This window comes from Podarcis tiliguerta (assembly GCF_965153285.1).
Source record: "Podarcis tiliguerta genome assembly, chromosome: 1".
Lineage (NCBI taxonomy): Eukaryota > Metazoa > Chordata > Lepidosauria > Squamata > Lacertidae > Podarcis > Podarcis tiliguerta.
This window is the reverse complement of record NC_139534.1, coordinates 28,238,086-28,261,251: the sequence shown is the minus strand read 5'-3', so window position 1 is coordinate 28,261,251 and position 23,166 is coordinate 28,238,086. Positions and strand designations below refer to the sequence as shown.

At 43.6% G+C, this 23,166-nt stretch overlaps 1 protein-coding gene across 2 annotated transcripts in view; it reads left to right on the top strand.

Annotated features, from left to right (window-relative positions):
• Positions 1 to 23,166, top strand: part of B3GALT1 (beta-1,3-galactosyltransferase 1) — a 316,302-nt gene that overhangs the window by 60,252 nt on the left and 232,884 nt on the right. For both annotated transcript variants that reach the window (XM_083413116.1, XM_083413117.1), the window contains exon 2: positions 21,060 to 21,203. The gene's annotated coding sequence lies outside the window, so the exon portion shown is untranslated. The remainder of the gene's footprint in view (positions 1 to 21,059; positions 21,204 to 23,166) is intronic.

Below are 23,166 nucleotides of genomic sequence, written 5' to 3'. Positions count from 1 at the left end.
ACTTTCAGGGCAGCATGTTTGCTATTTAATGTCGCTACATGAAAAACTCATTTAAGGTCATCAGGAAAAGTCTGATTGAAATAAGACTTTGTATTGGGATAACTGGGTCAGTTACTCATTGAAACAGCTCAGTTGGTAGAGCATGAGGCTCTTAATCTCAGGGTCTTGGATTCAAGCCCCACGTTGGGCAAAAATTACTTTGCAGGGGGTTGGACCACATGACCCTCATGGTCCCTTCCAACAATTCTGTGATTCTGTGCAGAATGAGCAATGTTTGACTAGTGAATCTTGCTTAGAGAATAGACTTTACCTGTTGCGATCACACACAGTGATATGCTTGTAGGTAAGAAAATAATAGTTATTTACTGAAGAAATGCATAACTTGGATAGAAAACTTTGTAGTTTGCACCCAAACTTCCAACAGTTGGCAAGTGCCATTGGGAGAAATCCTATTCTCGCAACCCACCTGACTTTCCTGTGTCACTGTTAACAATGCTGTAGCCTTTATTTATCACTCAGTCTAATTTGAAGTGTGCAGGGCTTGTAGGTGTCTATATTTCTTGAATTGTGGGATTATAGATTTTAAATGTTAGGTATTCATCATTCATCTAGTAGTAGACAACGGTCCTGAGGCTGGAGAACATATACCTAAAGCACACCTGATGGATGCCTTTACTCTTCATTGGCTTTTGTTTGAATAGCTCCAAGGAAGATTCCTAAACCGATCTGGACAGACTGTTCCACTGATGAACTGCTCCTGTACTGCAGAAACAAAAGGACAGGCAACCAAGAAGCCTTGAACTGGGCCTTGGAGCAAAATTTGAATGACTTACTCATGCAGTCCTCCGCATAAGAGCGAGATGCATGTGGTCCTCCGGATATAGCTGTATTTATCCTCTTTTCATCCGACCACAGCACCACTCCTTTGCAGCTACTGTTTGGATTGGTAAACCATTGATTAAAAACCAACTGATTCTGTTGCCTGCCTGGAACCACAAGTGGGATTATCAAGCACCAGAGGCACCAACTTGTGCCCAAGATTGAGGGAGCCTGGTGCGCATTGCGCACATGCAGCATCATGCCTGCAACGTTGGGAGGAGTCCAAGTGTGGAGCCCAGCGTGGCATGGCATGGCTTCAATGGCTGGTGGCTCCTCCAGCTCAGTCATCCTATTCATTGAGCTTCCTTTAGCACATGTAAGCTCAACTTCATAGTGATCGGAAATGATGTTCTAAAATACAAGGTTTCAATGAACTTTTTTCTCTTGCTCATCAGTGTTTCATTTCTAAATTGAGAGGTGCTGGAGGAGGTCCGTCATTCCTTGTAGTAGTGAGCACAGGTAGACCTGTACCGATTGGTTAGGATGGTCATCACAAAAAAGATGGAGGTTGCTGTATACCCAGTGGGAATTCCAAGCAATAGTGACAGCTGACTACCCCCTGCCCTGCCCCAGAGCAAATCTACCATCGTCACCCCTAGGGGAGAGAGGACTTTACATTGATGCTCTGACTGTTTTGCCAGGAACACATCTGCTTGCTTCTTCTGTTTACTTGAGGATGGACAGGATAGTGTCTACCCATAGTCAAACAACAGTTCCAGATTGATTTCCATGGACAGCACTCACATTTGCTTTAGAAAAAATCTGAACATGGCTTCCTGTGTAAATCTGGAAATTGCCCATCTAGACAAAGAAGGCAATTCATGCTGGACTTTTTCTATTTTTTTGGCTTATCTCTTTGCACCCAGTTAAAATGATTGCCTTAACCACAGTCTTTATATAGTGCACATTTATCAACCTTACTAAAACATTGCTGTATATTAACCATTTACAAAGCTGGAGATTGGAGTTGATTAATTTAACGTCCGTCTCAGTCCCAAAATGTGGGTTTGTGGTTAACACCGTGGTGGGAGGAGCAAATCCCATGCACTGTGCTTGCATTATGACAAATACACAAGCTCTTTCTCATGCTCTCCTTCTGCAGATTCTGCTTAGGGGGAAAAATGCATTTCTCCAAAGATAAACGCCACAGCCCTGTAGCTTTGGATTAATGCACTTCTCTGTTTCCAAAACACCAAACATTTACAATATTGAGCAGGTCTGACCTGAACAAATTTGGCGTAAAGATAGTGATTTGAAGAGGGATCATTTTTTATCTCCGCGTGTAGAAGAATATGTCGAAAAGCCAATCAGTTCTGTCATGGACAGGGATGGTGGTTAAGAAATGGAAAACATCTCTGCTAGCAGGTACAACTCTTCATTCTTGACAACTGGCTGGTGCAGTATTCTTGCATCTTGATTTATCGAAACAGATGGTCTATAAAGTTGATTTCCAGACAGTGTCCACCATTCGTTCATGTATTCCTTCAGAATGAAATGTGTCAAGAGACTAAGATCCAGGGGGACGTGGGACTCCCAAATGCCCACATGGCCTCTGCTTCAGTTTAATCAGGAGCCCGGTGAGCCACGATCAAAATGCCAGAGTTGTAGGATTATAGGCAGCCTTCCTCAAGCTGGTGTCCTACACTTGTTGCTGAACTCCCATCAGCTGAAGCCAGCACAACTGATGCCCAGGGATGCTGGGAGTTGCAGTTCCAGCTTAGAGAAGACTGGATGAGACAGGTGCTGTCTGGATCTTGCCTCTCCTTCCCATGGAGGTTATTTGGATATTTTAAAGCTGATCCTGCTCTGCCTTTACATCTTAAGCTGTATCCCCATCAGCCCTGAAACCCAGTATGATAGGTGTGTGTAGGGGGCTGTAAGCTCGTTTCTGGTAGTGAAATGTCTTGGTTCCAGCTGTACACTTTGAAAAATGACTTTTCTTAAATCGTCTGGCCTCTCTTTCTCACCACTTTTGTGTGAAAGTGTGTAAGAACATGGTTTTCACAAAGACCTCTAAGTACTCTGTCAACTTCAAGCACGCTGTGGGGCTTGCTTAGCAGATTTCTTTGACTTCTCACTTGATCGCAGTGTTCAAAATTAGCCAGGCACAACTTTGCACCTGACTATTAGCCACCTGCAATCAAGTGATGGTGCCTAACATCTCTGCCATCTGAAGGTACATGTCTGGGGAATCATTGGACCTTGTCTGTTTTTACACACTTAATACCACATCCTGCAGACTTATCTGCACATTTGAATTTCAGGAACTAAGATGCTTTTTCTGTGCAGCCAGAGCGGGAGCAGTGAATAATGTTATAGTTAATTGTTGTCCCTTGTCCCGCTCACAGTTGAGAAGAATTATGCCTACGTTATGAATGGTTCGTGTCGCCATTCAGAAAGAGAGGTAGGCATAGGCCAATATATATATGTGTGTGGACTGTCCCTGGATCAAGTGACTTTCGTCTTTGGGTTCTCAAAGTTCTTAACCTAGCTCAAGGTTGTCATCTGAACTAGCCAGATGTTTAGCTGATAATCACAGTCAGTGTATCATTTGAAAAATAAATGAGCCATCTTGCTCCAAAATGGCAACTAGACAATTCCGTATTGGCGACTGTAACCTTGGTTTAAGGAGCCATTTGGTGCCTAGCTTATATATCTGAGTTTCTAACGCTGCTCGACAGCTGTACTTTTTAAGGGCTATATCCCTTATCCAGCTCTGTCTGCTTCCCTTTCCTTTGACTACCCTCAAGTTCCCTCAGTAGGCTTCCATAGGTTAGCCAAGCAGTCATCCGAGGCTCCAATAGGCCAATTGACCATGTCACTGAGTCACATGATACTCTGGTAAATCAGCTATCATGTGCCTTGGGTTGTTGGATTAAAGTTTCAGAAATAGTGACCCAGTTTTGCTGGTCTGCTTATATACATATGCACACAACGTGTGTGAACTCCTATCTTAATATGTGTAGTAATGGAACTGTGAAGAGAGTTCTGTATTGCAGAGATTATCGCGGTGAACACCAATACTCTGTCTCCGTTTCCTTGATTAGTAGGGGAAATTTAGCAAAGAAACACACAATTATTATGATTAAAGCATTTATGTGCACAACATGGAAAACAGCGAGTAAAACAGCACTGAGGCATTTACTGAATTCATATCCTGCCCTTCCTGCCACAGGAGCCCAAGGCAGCAAACAGATCCACAATTGAAAGCAAAAACATTCCAAAACAATTGAAACATTCTAAGAATAATTACAGTTGAAAACATCTAAAAGCAGTTACAGTTAAAAACATTGTTCTATTTAGTCACCCCGGGCTTGTTAGTACAGAGAAAAGTGGGTGGTTAGTTACAGCTTAAATAAGGTGTATATATAGTGTGGAATGATAGTATATTAGTGGAGTTGTCATTTTACTTCTCCACTTCTTCTCTACTTTACTGTGGCCCTTTCTTGCTAGGGTAGCATTGAAAACCAGGTTTCTGCTAGGGCTGTGCACCAGATTCACAGACTACTCATAGAATGGTAGAATTCGAAGGGACCCTGAGGATCATCTAGTCCAACCTCCTGCAATGCAGAATATGCAGCTGTCCCACATGGGGATTGAACCTGCAACCTTGCCATTATCAGCACCACTCTAACCAACTGAACTATGTATTGTGGGCCCACCTGCTTATTCTGCTAAATGGGACATTGTTTGTTTATATGCCACTTTGCTCAAAATTGTGTCCAAAGTGGCTCACAACATGTAAAACGGGCAACAATAAATATAAACATTGAGAAATGTTAGAAACAATTAGCTATAAGCATATCAATAAATAAAAAAAATTATACTTGTATGAAAATGATATAAATACACTAATCTATTTCAACAGTTTAAACATTGTATAAAGTAACCTAATTAAATAGCTTCAACTGAACAGGAAAGAGAGTAACGCGAACACGAAAATAGAACATTTCCATGTTTCAGACAATGCAACAGATTAGACTGATTTGGAGGGCTCTGAATGTGAGTTGTGTTGGGTTGAGATACCCTTGGCTGGGTGGCAGGGTCTATATTAATTCAGGGCTGTCTGAGGGTGATGTGTAGATCGGAAGAAGGAGATGCAATCATCTTCATGGTAGAAGTTGAGGGTGGGCGGCTGCTTTCCCACCTGAGCTTTTCTTCTTCCTGCCAGGCTTCTCCTCCTTCTCACCCCTGAAGCAGCACCTTGCAGGATTCAATCCTCTTAGAGTCAATAGAAAGATTTATCCCTGTATAGTGCCGGTAGCTAGTGATGTATGGAAGTGAGAGCTGGACCATAAAGAAGGCTGATCGCTGGATAATTGATGCTTTTGAATTATGGTGCTGGAGGAGACTCTTGAGAGTCCCATGGACTGCAAGAAGATCACACCTATCCATTCTGAAGGAAATCAGCCCTGAGTGCTCACTGGAAGGACAGCTCCTGAAGCTGAGGCGCCAGTACTTTGGCCCCCTCATAAGAAGAGACGACTCCCTGGAAAAGACCCTGATGTTGGGAAAGATGGAGGACACAAGGAGAAGGGGGCGACAGAGGACGAGATGGTTGGACAGTGTTCTCGAAGCTACCAGCATGCGTTTGACCAAACTGCGGGAGGCAGTGGAAGACAGGAGTGCCTGGCGTGCTCTGGTCCATGGGGTCACAAAGAGTTGGACACAACTAAATGACTAAACAACAAAGTGCTGGTAGCTACTCCTTCGAATGCAAGGAAGACGCTTGCTCACTGAATCATAGACTCAGAGTTGGAAGGGACCACAAGCGTCATCTAGTCCAACCCCTGCAATGCAGGACTCTTTCCCCCAACATGGGGCTCGAACCTATGACCCTAAGATCGAGTCTCCTGCTCTACAGACTGAGCTATCCCAGGTCCTATCATGAGCAGCAGCCTGCAGTCCTGTTTTATGGTTTTTTTTGTAGAGTCTAAGTATTTTGGAATAAGCTATTAAGGTTTTAAAAAAGGGAACATCTGTCAACATTATTACTTTTATTCACTTTGCTTATAAAGGAACGCAGCACAACTACATTAGCGTTGCTGATGCACTTACCCAATTTGCCGAATTACTTTTTGTTTACGCAGGATTTTGTTAGGCAACTGTGTGGCATTATTTAATGACAGCACCATCTCAAATTAAATTACAGCTTGTGTTCACCTACAAATTACTACTTTGCTCAAAATGAAAGAGTTGAGGAAGACAAGAAAGGAAGCATTTTAAAAATTTACGGTTTTAGAGGGAGGAAGTAGCAAGCTGGCTTGTGAAGAGAAATATTTACTGGTGTGTGAGTCCCATCCCTCCTGTATTTCATAGACATTTATTTCTATTCTACTACCACCTGGATTCCACCCTAAACAGCAGCCTCTCTGTTGATGCCGAGCTGGACAAACATATTGGCAAGCCAACTAGAGCAATGGCTCACCTCTCAAAAAGGATATGGGAGAATTTGATGCTAACATCCAATACCAAGATGAGCTGTCAGGAGTGACGCCTCAATGCCTTCCACATGTGATGTGGCAGGAAAATAGTTAGTCTATCACATGGCAGGACAGAGTTTCAAACAAAGATGTGCTCTCCCGAGTCTACATTCCCAGCATGTTTGCACTCCTATCTCAGCGACATCTATGCTGACTTGGTCATGTTCACAGAATCCCCAAAGATGTGCTTTATGGGGAGCTGGCTTCAGGCACTAGGCCCATTGGCAGACCAGCTCTGCTTTGCAAAGTTGTCTGTAAACATGACATGAAGGTTGGCAATATCAACCTCTCTATGTGTGAATTGCTTGCAGAAAACCACAGTGCCTGGAGACAGACAGACAGGTCATGTATCCACAGCAGTGACCAGTGGAGGAATGACCACTGGGAGGAGCACAGAGAAGAAACGTCGGGGTGCATCTGCAGCAGCACGACCAGAAACATTCATCTGCTCCAGCTGCAACAAAATGTGTCTCTTCTGTATCAGTCTCTACAGCTACAAGAGGCACTGCAACCTTTCAATAGTTTGACTTCATCAGCAAAGGTGCAATCCTTCATTTACTCCCGAGATAGAAAGATGCCAACACATTTATGTTGTGGCCCATCCAATACATTCTCACTAGACCAGGGTTTCCCAAACTTGGGGCTCGAGATGTTGTTGGACTACAGCTCCCATCATCCTAGCTAGCAGGAGTAGTTGGCAAGGATGATGGGTGTTGTAGCCCAAAAACAGCTGAAGACCCAAGTTTGGTAAACCCTGCACTAGACTATCTCCACCCCCCATAAGTGCAGATATGTCCATGTCAAGGCATCACATTATATATTTTATTTCCCTACCCCTTGAATGTCGTGGGCTGGGGAAAACATATTGTGATATTGTACAGCATGGGAAACACGCATTGCATAAGATGGAGTGTTGCTGCATATCGTGAATGATTGAGACAAATGGGGTGAGCTCCCATTGCTCTGTCCCCACTCCTGCCAACCTAGCATGCCAGTGCGAGTAGATAAATAGGTATCGCTGTGGCGGGAAGGTAAACGGCATTTTTGTGCGTTCTGGCTTCCATCACACTGTTCCGTTGCACCAGAAGCGGTTTAGTCATGCTGGCCACTTGACCTGGAAAATTGTCTGTGGACAAACGCCAGCTCCCTCGGCCTGAAGTGAGATGAGTGTCACACCCCATAGTCACCTTTGACTGTACTTAGCCATCCAGGGGTCTCCCCCCCCCCCATTTTTTTTACTACAGTTGGAGGGAACTTTTGGTCCTCCAGATGTTGCTGAACTCAGCTCCCATCAGCTTCAGGAAGCATGGCCAATGGCCAGGGATGACAGCTGTGGAAACAAGGATTCCGCACTCCCACTCCACCACAATGCTAAGAGGTACCATAACCATAGCACACTTCTCTGGCAGCTCAGAGCACAGCCGTGGCAGGAGAGATAGCAGGAATATCTAGCACAAAAATTGCTTTCCAAGGCAGCACAGCAACTGCAACATCCAATGAAGAAAAGAAGGCAGCAGAGTTAATTAAAAATAAAAGCAAAGCCACACAGAGCTAGGAAATACCATAAACTGAAACTGGTTTGGAGTGAGAATAAAAAGGCGTGGGAGGCAATTAACTTAGAAATACCTCAATTTCAGAGGAATAATTTGTTACAATGTCTTGTTGTTGGAGTGGGTTAATTTAAAAATGGCAGAGGCTTGACTAATCCACGTCTTCATTTGAGGACTGGGTTTTTTTTTGTTGTTGTTGGAAAGAGATAAGTTGACATCAATGAGGATTGTTTTCAAATCTGTTTGGCTGTGGCAACAGTAATAAATATTTACAGGTGGCCTACTTTTGGGATTGCAAAGTATACCTTCACAGACCTACATTTGTCAAGATTCATGCAAAACACACATAATTTCGCACAGGGTTGCTGGAAGTCAAGCTATTCAAATAAGATGTGTAAATCTGCTAAGTGATATTTATCTTTTCCAATTGCTCTTTGTCTTGAGCGTGGTGAGGTTTTTCGGGATGGAAAAGCAATCTGCAAAAAGGGAAGAGCACTTCTAAATTCCGTAGTAGGGCAGCTTGCCATCAACCACTTAAAATTGGAGTGATCAAACAGAAAGATGAAAACATCCTCCCAACCCTACCTCACCAATGGATAATGCCACAATGTGTAAACGCATCTTAACGCAACAGACACCACTTCACTTTTTTTAAATAGAAAGTGACCCAGTTACTGAAGGAGAAAGACCTTGGATTTAAAAAGCAGACAACCAGTCATGTTTTTGCTTATGAATCCTCTTTACAGAAGTTGTTTTAGGGTATCCGCTTTTGAGGGAAGCGTGAGAGGCGGAGGCACACCAAATTTTAGTCACACAGGGTGCCACTGAAAATTGAGAGACAAAGCCCACCACTGCTCCTTATACCACTTAAATTTGTGTTGTCAGTTTGAATATTTGGTCAGTTTCAGCACTGGTTGTTTGGTGAGTGTGCCCAGTTCCACTCTCAAATTGTATAGGTGCCTGGTGAGGAGAAACATACATTTGCCTCCTGACACAAGGCCTCTGAGAGAGCTTTCTTAACTTCTCACTCATTCTGCTAACGCTGAACTATTCCGAATACACCATGGTTATGATACCTTGGTAGAGTATTTCTGTTATCCCCCCCCCCTTCCATCCTTCTTTTTAAAACCTCTTTAAACAGTAAATCATGCAGTTGTCAAGATTAAAAAATAAATTATTTATTTTTGTGGTTGTTTTGGATTGCAAGCAAGGGCACTGTGCCTCCTTTTCATTCTGCATAGCTATTTAATGTTAATACAAAACATTAAAGGGATGAATTTTAAACAATTAAAATAATTTCTACCTGCTGCAGCACTAGTGACATTTTCCAAAGAGCAAAACTTGAATAAATAAAATAAATGTGGAATAAATCTGCATGGAATGTGGCACTGGAGAAATAGCGTCTGCCTCTGTATGAGACGAATGAAAAAAGGACTAGGCTGGAAGAGTAAACAGCATTTGCACAGAGGTGAAAAATATTAGAGAGAGAGAGAGAGAGAATATCTCATGCATATGCACTTATTTACTTATTTTTAAAAATATGTTATATCCTCTTTCAAGGCAATTTACAAATAACACATGTAAAACAAAAACATTGTAAAATACAGTTAACTGAGCACAGCATTAGTGTTCTACTTCAATACAACCCAAAAAATACAAGCGGCAGTTGAAACTACAGCTTTTTAAAAGATGTAAATCAGCAGACTTTATTCAATTAAAAGTGGACAGAAGTCTCCAGATCTTTAAGGCCAATTTAAAAGTAGTCAGGGAGTGGGCCTGACAGACTTTCCCATGGGAGGGCATTGCATAAGGATGGAGCCAGCAAGAGGGGAGGACAAGTCTGGAGTCTAGTGGCAAGCCATAGCTCAGTTGGTAGAGCATGAGACTCTTAATCTCAGGGTTGTGTGTTCGAACCCCACGTTGGGCAGAAGAGTTGGTTTCTTCCAACTCTACAATTCTGTGATTCTAAGCTTTTGAATAGGGGCTTTGTGGCTGATTTTAGGATGCAGGCAGGCTGATGCAAAGGTGTGTGTTTGTGTGGAGAGAGACAGAAGGGAAAACAAAATTATGCTAGGTAAACATCTCAGAAGAGATAAATGTAAAAGACATAGGAGAACTTGCCGTCTGTGGATTCAGAGTGTTGAAGTTGAATGACAAAGTTACCTCAGAGGATTGCGGGTAGGAGGAGGAAAAAATAAAAACTAGAAAATAAAAAAGAAGCAGTGTGAGGGAATATCAGTAAAGTGTGTCTGAGGAACTAAGACGAATTTTCAGCAGAAAATCTGAATGTGCAAATTGTCACACTTTGATTTTACTGTCAACATTAGGGCTGATCCAAAATTGCTCACTGTTATCCATGAACATTTGCAGCGCTGCCAACAACCACCCTGCTGCCTCCTTTCCATTGTGTGTGTTGCTGTTTGAAGGCAAGGGTTGCCTGTCCTTAGAGAGATGTTGTGAAAAGGGGGAATGAAAGCACTGCAGCTGTAGTGACATCTCTAGTGCCTTCCCTGCATTCATATATCTGAAATGTTGGTTGCATGGAGGTTCTTTCGAGACATTCCATTTTCCTTACAATCCTGGAATATTGTGTCAGTTGCACTTTGAGGAACCTGTAGCTCAGCGACAGAGTCCATACCTTAAATACAGAAAGTTCTCGGTTCCTTCTAAGGCAACATCTCCTTTTAAGAAGAACTTGGATTGTAGGGCTGTGGAAGATTTCTACCAGACAGAGCTTGGGAAGTTGCTCCCATCAGCTTCGGCTATCTTGGTCTTAAATAGATGGAGGGATAATTTGACTGCATCCGAGGCAGCTTCAGATGTTCAGTTGAATCAATGTTTCATCCTTATGCACAGATGCCACCTCTTTCCTGCATTCAGCTGCTACTACCCTGGAGGATGGCATCTTCTGGAGCTTGGAACATTGCATAGGAAAGAATCGGAGGTGAGGTCCATTGCCCATTGAAGGAACATGAAATAGCATCATTAATCTCCTGGAGCTATAATCTATGAAGCTCGGTCCCAGACACATCTGTGTCCTCGCAGAGACAAGCAATTGTTAATGAATGTGTTGCCTCTTTGAGTAAGAGCTGAATACCCTTGTGGGTACAGGTACCAGATGGTGGCAAGGCTGTTCCAAAAATACTGGAACTTGTCCCAAACGCTTCACAGCAATTTATTTATTTTTAAAAATAAATAAAGAATAATAACCAAACAAACTCTGGGAATCCAAAATTGGCATAAGAATAACCCAGCTGTAGGAATCTTCCTCCAGCCTAACATTGAGTTAGGTTTCAAGGCACAAAAACATGGACCAGGATTCCACATGGTTATGAAAAAAAATAACCCATGTTCTCATTAATAAATGGAACCTGCAGCCACAAATCTGTGTTTTTGCATTGCACGTAGATCCATTGTGCAAGTACTCATCTTCCCATGACTGGCCGTCTTTTTATTCGTTCCTTATAGCAAAATGCCTATAATGAAACCTCTAAGCAGTTTACAAGGAATATTAAAGTTATCATTAGATATAGTTAAAAGCCTGCTTCCAAAGTCCCCAGTCTCAGAGCCCAGCTCTGCTCATGGCTGAGAAACCAATTTCCACATTGAGGGCCATATTTCCTTATGGGCAACTTTCCAGGTGCCTCTTGCCAGTGAGGGGCATGGCCAAAGGCAAAAGTAGGGAGAGCAATATTTAAAGGATATGTTTGTACAGTAGACTAGTAGTTTCTGCGCACACACACACTGTTCTCTATCCTCTATCCAGGCAAGCAGACACTATCAAAGTTCAAGGACAAGTTTCAAGCAGACTGGAAAGCAGGGACCATGAGGGATAAGTCCTAGGGAAAGGTGGTGGTGGTGGTGGTGCAGAGGGTTTAGGCCTGAAGGCCTGCATTTGGCCCCAAGGCCTGGGGTTCCCCATCCTGGGTCTGGCTCCATACCCACTTGCCTTCTAAAATATGTGGCAAGCAGCCTAACCACTTTCTGTGGGGCTTTGTTGTGAGACAAACTTGTCTGCAAGGCAGACTGTCTCTGTCTCCTCCAGCAAATGAGCGCTCGGCAAGGTAAATAAGAGTTGTAACAGCTAGCTTTTGTGGCTCAGACAGAATCATAGAGACCTTGAAATACTTCACAGCTTCCCAGAGACTATTTTAGCTGCAAATGACAAAGGCGCTGATGATTGCGCTACTGTAATTTTCAGTTAATGAGAACTCCTGAGATTTCTAACATGAACTGTGAATGTACAAATAATTTCTTTTTTTTCCAGGACTCTTGCCATGAAGTACCGTTTAATTAGGTCACAACTGGAAGTATTAGCTCATACATCAGCCAGAGACATAATTGTTCCCATTTAATGAAATATTTTTTTATAGCAAGAACTAAAATCTCTAAGTGCCTTCAGTTCACCTTACCTTAAAGCAAGTGTGATACAAAAGAAACATTGAATCAATTTTTAGATGGCTTAACTTGACCATTGTGACTTACAGCTTTTTTATTTTTAAGTGTCTTTCAGGTCAAAGGTTGTACCTTAGGCTTACTCTAGGCTTGGCAGTCCGAACAGTACAGCGAAGTAAAATACAATGATGGCTCAATTTTTTAAATTGCTGGGTACATCTACTGGCAGGAAAGATTGTCCCATACTGTGAGTAGGAAATGCCGCTAATGCCTAAATGAAAGTTTACTGAATATCACAGCGATAGAATTAGTTTGCCTTCAAAGTGGCCACGTTTTCATTTTATCAGTTGTGGTTCTGCTTTTCAAGCAAGTAACACACAGTATTTAGCTTATTTGTTTGTGGCAATGACAGCTCTCCCGAACATGGCTCTCTACAGATGTTTTGGTCTTTATAGGGCCAACAGGAGTCCAGCAGGACACTAGGTTGTAAAAACGTTGATCTGTGAAGTCACCCTCATTGTGTGTTTCACATCTTCTCTGTGTTTACCATCCAAAGCAAGATAAGATGCACAGGCAACTAGATAAAATGGGAAGACCAGGGGTGATGACAGCCATTACTGTTTGCCAAGACACAAAACTGTAAGCCAACGGCACAAACATAATACAAAACTTTGGTGCCTGTTTGGAGTCAACTAGAGAAGGTTGAGTTTTTTGGTTCATGGCACAAAACAGCACAGAACTGGCACTAAGCTTTGGCATCAGTTTGGGGGGAGGATCCAGAATTTTGGGGTTGCATGTTAATGAAGCTGTAGAAATAGTCACCCGGTGTGGGAATGAGCTACAGTGGTACCTCTGTTTGTGAACGGGATCCGTTCCGGAGGCTTGTTCGCAACCTGAAAAGAACGCAACCCGCACGAGCGGGTCGCGATCCGTCACTTCTGCGCATGCGCATGATGTAATTTTGTGCATATGCGTGAGCGGCGAAACCCAGAAGTAACCCTTTTCGGTACTTCCGGGTCGCTGCGGGACGCTACCTGAAAACGCACAACCTGAAGCAAACGTAACATGAGGTATGACTGTATATGCCCTGGTTGTATATGCCCTCCTTGCACGCTTTGCTCTTTGGAGAACATTGCCATCACACTGTGTCTCTCCAGGCCCCACTAGCCTTTGAAAGAAGAGTGTTGAGACTTGAAACATACTACCTCATGTAGTAAATACTTACATGATTCATTTTGCTTGTTGTTTAGTCGTCTTATTCATGTTCGACTCTCCGTGACCCTATGAACCACAGCATGCCTTGGAAACTCTCACTTTCTTCTCAAAGTGTCTCCTTTTTTATGTCCATAGAGTTTTCTTGGCAAAATATTGAAGTGGTTTGCCAGTTCCTTCTCCAGGTGGATCACATTTAGTTTAAACTTTCGGCTATGACCTGTCCGTCTTGGGTGGCCCTGCATGGCATAGCTCACGGCTATGCAATGCTTGTTTGGGGAGGAGGGAAGAGCTGTTGGCTTGGTGGGCCCATGAGCACATGCCAGGCTTTGCCATCACTACTTATGGAAGAGGATGGTCAGCCATAGCCTGCCATTGAAACCTTGCTGGAGTGTGTGGATTGGTGTTGGGGTCACTTGGCCTGTTTGTTTATGCTTCCATTAGTAATAAGTTTCGCCTACGACTGTGCATGTTGCTCAGAAGAGTCAGGGAAAGAAGCTGCAATATTTAGCGACACTCTTGGTACATTATATGGTGTTGCTTACAATTTATGCAAGTCACTTGCTGATAATTTAGAAAGCCTTTAGGTCATAAAGTTAAGGACTTAGCCCCGATTGATTTTTCCCCTGGTGGGACAATACTTAAAATCTGATTTAATGGCCTTCAGTGACTTAGCTGGCTGGTTGGCATTTTCTTTGCAGCCCACAAGATTTTAACTTCTCCTCTGTCGCTACAAAGATAATTTTCCTTATAATGTATCTTGTACTGAATGGGTTCTCTGGGTGATTTATGAGCACCCCGGTGTGAAACTCATATTCTGTAGAGATGGTTAAACAAAGTAATGTGTTATCACTGCCTGAAGTAAGAAAGTCCACTACAGAGAAGCAGGAGTGGGAGGAGATGGAAGAGATGAAGACGATAGGTTGACAGTTCAGTGTTTGCGGCTTGGTCATGCTGGGTATTCAATGCAATGGACCCTCCTCTGCTGGAAGGGGTGTGCAGATGCTGGAAAGTCAACATGATAAGCAGGGATAGTCAGCATGGTGCCCTCCATAACCTGGTGGATTGCAGCTCTCTTCAGTCACTGAAAGCACAGCCATAGCACGGATAATGAGAGCTGCAGGCCAACAATATTGGGAGGGCAACGTGTGGCTACCCTTCCTTTAGGGAAGAGGTGAGACCTGTTGCTTCCCTACTTGCAGAGGTTTCATCTGCCCTCACCAATTGCTCCCATTGATTTTTATTAGACAATGTAAATCAAGAAGACTTTTGGGGGGTAAAAGCAGATTTAGGCCCTTCAGTCCAGCTTAGTAAGAATGGGAGGCACGTTTTGCTGTCACCTCAATGACACTGGGAGTCCCCTTATCCTGCCTGAATTGGTGGGATCCTTTCACATCTATGGAAGAAATGAAAGACAGGTGATGGCCAATTTACAAGTGTCCTGTTGATGCTTGATTGCGCATACACATACAGTGCCAAACCCAGAAGTGACCACCAAATGTCACTAAAACATCACTAAAAGGGTGGAACAGGGGCAGGGTGGGGCAGAATGATTTACGCAGGCCCCACCAATGTACATGGGGGTCCGCAAGTAACCCCTGTACATCAGAGAGTTTCACACTGATCGGGGGTGGGGGGAATGCAACTCTGGGAAATTTGGGATAGATAATATAGGATATCTATGTAAAACATAATATACATTTTAAAGATATGATGCAGATACTGACATACTCTGAAACAGAAGGAATCCTAGGATAAGTGACCCCAATTCATAAGTGTGTTTCCAGCTGGGGTGTGTGTGGGGGGGGATCACTTAAGAACCCACTTCAGCACTTCAAATATTGTGTCATTGAGGTTCAGTGGTTCAGACTGTTGTTTCACTATGTTTTAGATTCAAAGCAGAGCCTCACTTCAGAAAATACAAATCTTTGTATGTCTCCCAAATAACTGTAGTTGGGAAAACCCCAAATTGCTGTAGTGTGTTTGTGTGTGTGTGTGTGAGAGAGAGAGAGAGAGAGAGAGGATGTGCAGGCATTATAGACCTATCTGAAGTGATGAAACCTGCCATATTTCAGGCAAATAAATGCAGGGTGGGTGGGTGGGTGGGTGTGGGTGTGCACCAGGCACATTTAAAGTTGATTTTGGGGGAGAGGATTGAGAATGTCCTCCAAAAATACACATCTACCTTGGGCAGGGACAGAACAAACCATGCCAGGCTCCTGCTTGATGGAGTGCATGACACTTTATTGAAATTTAAAAGTGTACACCAATACAGTGTTTGTACACAGGCCCGTGCAGAGGGGGTGCAGCCAGGTTCACTTGCCCCCCCCCCAGGTCTTGGAGGGTTAAGCCAGTCAGGGGACCTGCCAGGGGCTTGACGGAGTTACACCGTCATGCCAAGAATGCCCTGTGCCTCCCAGCCAGCCGGGGACTTAATGAGTCAAATGGCCATGGGCGGAATGCCCACGCCTGTCTGTCTGCATGGCAAGGCTTCAATAGTAAAATCTGGACTTGCATTGCTACATACCAGTGTGTAACGTCAGATCAAATTAGGTGGCAGTGCTGCAATGGTGAGTCTCATGGACAGGGCTTCCGCTGCAGGCCTCAGACAAGCTTTGCACTGGCCTGCTTGTACATAGTATAGTGTGTGTACACACACACACACACACACACACAGAGTCAGACAGATACTCTGCTATAACTCACAGATACAGAACTCTGCAATGATTTAATGCCAAACTTTAATCAAATGCAACCAAGGCCAGAACAGGAATGAGATTGGGGTTGGGGAGAAGAAACAAGCTATCACAAAACTTATCCATCCACCCTTTACCCATCAGCACCACCAGCAGCAGCCTTGTATTTCTCTTCAATATAATGGGGGATTGCTTTGTGCAAATTGAAACTCAAAACAACCCTCTGAAGCAGATACAAAGCTCTGGGATCAGGGCCACTTCTCTTCAGACCATGTGGTAGACATTGCAACTAGACTGCTGTAGCTGGTGCTGGGGAGCTAGAAGGCTCCATGATTCAGCACAAGCCTATGCATGCCTACTCAGAAGTAAGTTCCAGTGAGTCCAGTGGAACTTACTCCCAGGTAAGTGTTTATAGGATTGCGGGAACAGGTTGTTATGAAGCTAGACTAGCTCTCCTGATATATTTTAAACACCTGGCATGCCAGAAGGTGTCATAGCTGGATGATCATCACAGTGTTTTGTTCTGTGGTAACCACAATAGCACAATCTAATTGCATGCCTTACTCTCGGGTACAACGAACAATGAACACTGCTGGATTAAGCAAAAAGCCCATCTAGTCTAGCATCCTGTTTTCAGAGTGACTGTACAAATAAAGTTGTACATACAAATAGAACTGGAGAGAATAAGATGAATGGCTTAACCTTCTTTCTGTCTCGAGAGACGATGGAACATCAACGAGGCCAAGAGAGGGGTTTTGTTGTCTGGGCAGCCCAGGACCTCCATGGCTTAAGCAAAATAAGCTAAATTGACACTTCTGGGAATTAAGATCAGAACAGATAAACCGACACAAAATTTTTGAATGTACTATATAGACACAGTCTGTAGGTTGTATCTAACATTAGTCCTGCTCAGAGTAGACCCATTTAAATCCCTGGACATAGCTAAATGCCCGTTAACTTCAATGGGTCTGAGTATAACTTGGATACAGCCCTAGTTATAAATGTTCAGTGAAACCATGAGAACACGCAGTCTAAAGAGTGGAATTCTTGTACCACAAGAGAAAGATTCAAGAGAAAAATAAGGCCTATGAGGCATGCTATGAATGCAGTGTTGGAGAAGAACAGTATTTATGCTTCACAAAGAACAGCAGCATAAATAATTTCATAAAGAACTCATAACCTTCCTACTTGTAGTGCCAAGGCAAGTTATTGAACAGAACTGAAAGTGTTTAGACCATCTTCATCTCGCACAGGAGAGCCCTGATGGAGAAATTGACTAAACACATAAAAGTGCTAAATAACACCCAGGACTCGGACAAATCCATTGAAATATGGCATCCATTCATCCATCTCTGGAGAAATGTTTTCTCTTAACAAGGATGTTGATCTGCAATGGGTTCAGTTAAAGGAGGAGGAGCGGAGAGCAAGAATAGTTTTATCCTAGATTCTGGACTGTCTCTTTTTCCCTTTTCTTTTTTTCTCCCACTATGCTGCACATAGTGAATTCTCCCCCAAGGCCCTTTTTTTATTGTACATCTGAATCTTACAGTACAAATAAATTTGAATTGACTGGTGTATACGGGTTTGGTGCTAATGTTCTCCTTAGGGGACGGGCAGCATCGACCCCCCCAGACATCTGCTGCCAGCTGCCATGGTTATAAAAACTTGGAATCCTGTATGCCTTGCAGATGGTGGAGAAAGATGTATGTTCTTTGCTCCCCACATGCAATGACTGGGGATTGGGAGCTGCTTCAAATGCAGTTTCTCTGGTGCAACTTTGCTGCAGCAGAAGCATGCTGTGTGTGAACTTGCTGGCTTTTCTGCACTTCCGGATGCTGAATTAGGTGATACCTAATATAGTGTGTTGAAAGTTACTCAAGGGGATCTATTGGCACTAATGTCTCCTCAGTGGAGTAGGAATAATAATTCCACTCAAAGAATAAACACCCTGTCTCCTCCTTTGCCGGTTAATGCATATTATCGGACGAAGGCGAAAAAGATCACTACTAAGGGGAAAATAAGGCTCTGAATCTTGGCGTTCGTTTAACATGATCATATGCAATGTCAGCTTTTGAATGCGTACCGATTTTTAGCACCGTGTATTAATTTGGAGGAAGATTTTGGGAATGCCCTTTGGGAAATTTGCAAGTAAGAAGTATGAGAGATTATTTTAATTTGTTCGTCGGTTGGTTAAATTAGTATTTGCATTTGTCTGTAACCTCGTTACAATAATTCATTTTTTAAAAATTCTTTCCAGAGAAGTAGACAAAACAGGAATAGTAAGGAAAATGACCCCCTCTTCCTCCCCCTGAAAGAGTACAGGTGCCAAAGTGATGCAGAGAAAGTCACTTCACTGATAGAATGAAGTGTTCTTTAGCAAAATGAGTTTTAAAAGAAATAAAAATGCAACATTGTTGTTGTTGTTTAGTCGTGTCCGACTCTTCGTGACTCCATGGACCAGAACACGCCGGGCACTCCTGTCTTCCACTGCCTCCCGCAGTTTGGTCAAACTCATGTTGGTAGCTTCAAGAACACTGTCCAACCATCTCATCCTCTGTTGTCCCCTTCTCCTTGTGCCCTCCATCTTTCCCAACATCAGGGTCTTTTCCATGAGGTGGCCAAAGTCTTGGAGCCTCAGCTTCACGATCTGTCCTTCCAGTGAGCACTCAGGGCTGATTTCCTTCAGAATGGATAGGTGTGATCTTCTTGCAGTCCATGGGACTCTCAAGAGTCTTCTCCAGCACCATAATTCAAAAGCATCAATTCTTGGGCGATCAGCCTTCTTTATGGTCCAGCTCTCACTTCCATACATCACTACTGGGAAAACCATGGCTTTAACTATACGTATAGTTATAGTTAAAAATGCAACATAGAATAATATAAAACAAAGACAGCAGGGATGGGGGACCCCTGGCTACAGAGCCAAACATGGCCTTCTAGAACTTTCTGTCTGACCCTTGAGATTATCCTAAGGCCACACCTGCTCTGTGACCCTTCTTTGCGTTGAGCATTGATGCTCTTGAGATCTGATAATTCTTTTTTCTTTTTGCTTACCTGGATGAAGGATAAAATATGTAAGGGTGTGAGTAGAAACCAACCTACTTCGCAAAGGGAAAACTTACAATAATTGACCTGCCCAATTTTTCACCTGACCCTTCCCAGATTTGGCATGCAGCCCTTGAAAGGGATTGCGGCCCTTGAGCAATATGCATATGCCACTGCAAATCAAACAAGAGCAGCACAAGATGCTGAGCTACTCAAAAGTCATGGAATTGTAGAGCTGGAAAGGACCTCCGGGTACATCTAATCCAACATTCTGCAATTCAGGAACCAGAGGATATGAAAGTCAGAGAAGGTCCTCTAGCGGTTGGGAGTTCTAGCCCATAAGATCTGAAGGGTGCTAAATTGGAGAAGGGTCTTCTACTTTCACATTATGGGGAGGGGGGCAATGCTGCTCAGTGTAAGAATGCATAAATGTCTCTTTCACCTGTGGAGTACAGTGGTACCTCAGGTTACATACACTTCAGGTTACAGACTCCGCTAACCCAGAAATATTACCTCAGGTTAAGAACTTTGCTTCAGGATGAGAACAGAAATCGTGCTCTGGCAGCACGGCGACAGCAGGAGGCCCCATTAACTAAAGTGGTGCTTCAGGTTAAGAACAGTTTCAGGTTAAGTACGGACCTCCGGAACGAATTAAGTACCGTATTTTTTGCTCTATAAGACTCACCTTTTCCCTCCTGAAAAGTAAGGGGAAATGTGTGTGTGTCTTATGGAGCGAATGCAGGCTGCGCAGCTATCCCAGAAGCCAGAACAGCAAGAGGGATTGCTGCTTTCGCTGCGCAGAGATCCCTCTTGCTGTTCTGGCTTCTGAGATTCAGAATATTTTTTTTCTTGTTTTCCTCCTCCAAAAACTAGGTGCGTCTTGTGGTCTGGTGCATCTTATAGAGCGAAAAATACGGGTACTTAGCCCGAGGTACCACTGTAATGGAAAAGGTCTGGGCCAGGCTCTCCAGAGAGATGAACTGTGAGAACCAGAGGGTCTACTTCCAGCCTAGATTAAGAGGAGGATTTACCAGTGCAGCCGTGTGGCTTACAAGGTACACAAGGTTGAGGAAGATTATTGCTGTGTGTGAAACAAGCTGTGTAATAGTACTCTCGCTGATTTGGAATGTCCGGAGTTAAAGATTTACTCCGAGCATCCCAAAGAAAGTCCAGACATAATCTGTAGTTACTATGGATGGATTGCATTTGAGGCTCTCCTATCACTCCATATCATTGCTTTTACAAGGCAACCAATTACACCCATGAGCTGATAAAAGCTCCTCTCACATTTAAAGCTCTTTCAAAGGTTGGAATGCTTTCTGAATTTCAATAATCCTCCCTCCCTTTTCAGTTCTTCCAGACTGAGCTAAGGGCGTGGGGACAACTTATTCAGGGAAAGGATGCAATATAAAGCGGTAACTAATAAGTCGAATGAAAACAAATTCCTAAATTGTTTTCTTTCTTCCTTTTAAAAATCCTGTCTCCTGTGCTTCCTCCCTCCCTTTCAGTCTTTAAATGATGTCATTTCCTGCAACAATTCTCTGTTTTGGGCCATCAACTCTCTCAGACAGTACAGATTAGTTCAGTGCTAAGCAGTGGGTGGGGAGGATTGAGAAGATTAGAGAACAGGAAAATTAAAAAGGAGGGAGGAGGAATGCTTACAATGAGCAGAGGCAAAAATAAAAAATAATGAAGTGCAGGTTCCCAAAAGCTGAGAACATTAATAAAATGCTGTATCTTTCTTTTTCCTTCCTTCCTTCCTTCCTTCCTTCCTTCCTTCCTTCCTTCCTTTCCACTAGGAGGACTCATCACCAGTCTAAGAGTGGAAACACATGCTCAGAAGTTTCACACTGGGCCACACCATGAGGCTGAACCTGTTCTTCCCACAGCTTAAATCCCGGAAGACTAGGGTGGGAATCAGAAGCATCCATGACCTTATTGAGGTGAGATCCTGCTTGCTATATGTACAGTACTTGTACAAACTGCCTTTTATTTCCCTTCCACTACACTCTAGAACAGCGGTTCTCAACCTGTGGGTCCCCAGATGTTGTTGAACTACAACTCCCCCCATCCCTGAGCTCTGGCCTTGCTAGCTAGGGATAATGGGAGTTGTAGTCCAACATAGGGTCAGCCTGTAGCTCCCACCAACCCTCCAAGTGTCCCTATTTTCCAGGGAGGACCCTGATTTAGAGAAGCCGTCCCAGTTTCTGATTTGATCTTGGAATGTCTCACTTTCCCCTAGGATGTCTCTATTTTCTTCAGAGGAATCTTGGAGGGTATGGTAGGATGTCCCTATTGGAGAAATGTTGGAGGGTTTGGAGTTATCCAACCCCCAAGCTGTATAGGGAAGTTATATATAAAAAAAGTTTAATGTATTATGTTTTTATATATGTTTGAAGCTACCCCAGAGTGGCTGGGGCAACCCAGTAAGATGTGTGGGTTATAAATAGTAAAATAGTATCTTTATGGAATGGGGTGCCCCTATTTTCACTGGAGAAATGTTGGAGGGTATGCACCCATCATTCCATCATGGCAGAGGCTGATGGGAGCTGGAGTCCTACAGTATCGGGAGAGTGACAGGGACTGCCCTGGAATGATCCTCCTATCGCCCACCCATCCAGAAGTTCCTTCTGCCTCCCAGGATCCCTCTATGGGCTTCCTGGGAATGAAGTCCTTTCACAGCCCAAGCCTCAAGTCTGAAGCAGCCCGAGATTATTTGGGAGGATTTAATTCTCTAGTTTTGTCACAGCTGCCCAAATGCCACCCAGCTGGCTTTCACTGTTGTCCTCTCCTAACACAAGACAGCCGGTGGTTGCTTTAGCAACAGCAAAGTGAAGGACATCAAGTATTTGCTAATTATTAAGGTTCTAAGCGTTTTCAAAAGGCCAGACTATGACTTTAAAAGGTAATAGCAAAAGACATTGGGGGTGGGCGAGGAGAAGAATCAAATAAAAATTCATGCCACCAACCTTGAAGGTGCATTTGTCTCACCATGGGATGTTCAGTTCTGTAGAGAGAGGAGAGCCTTCCCCCAGCCCAAGAGCTCTAGTATGGACTGAAACATTGTCCCTTTATATACAGTGGTACCTCGGGTTACAGACGCTTCAGGTTACAGACTCCGCTAACCCAGAAATAGTACCTCGGGTTAAGAACTTTGCTTCAGGATGAGAACAGAAATCATGTGGCGGGAGCGGGAGCCCCCATTAGCTAAAGTGGTACCTCATGTTAAGAACAGTTTCAGGTTAAGAACAGACCTCCAGGACGAATTACGTTCTTAACCTGAGGTACCACTGTACCTTAAATTTTCCTAAACAATCTGTTTATTTGCACTTCTTCTTACATTTTATTTGCACTGTCAGGGAGGGAGGATCTCTTGCTTTTGCTTTATTATCTCTTTGAGTGTCAAAGTGAAACTTCTCTGAAGCTCTGGTGGGATCCTCAACTTACATCTCCTTCACCAGGATGCCTTGATGTGAGGACCTTTCACAGTTGAGGCTCAGATCTCTCTGTTCTTCACTGTCCTATCCCACTATCAGACACCTGGATTTCACATCTTTCTCCCCTTTTGCACACCCCTGCACTCCCAAATCTCGTCACTCCCTTCCCCCCGTTTTAGGGCATCAGTTGTCTGAAGTCCATCTCTCATGCAAGCGAACTTTCGTTTTGTCAGCCAGCCTGTCTGTGGTTTTATTGTTTTCCTTCCCTGGTAGTCAGTCTCTTTTGAGTGCCAGTTTTATTGAGGCAAGAAATCTTGGTGAGTCAGTGATTGTCCTATCATCCTAAAGTCTGAGCTGCTGACAATGAGCAGACACCGGCTTTTTTAGCTGCCCAGTATTTTAGGGTGGTGGTAGTAGGGATGCAGATTGCAAAATCTCTAAAATCCCACCAGTCATTTCAGATTGTGGT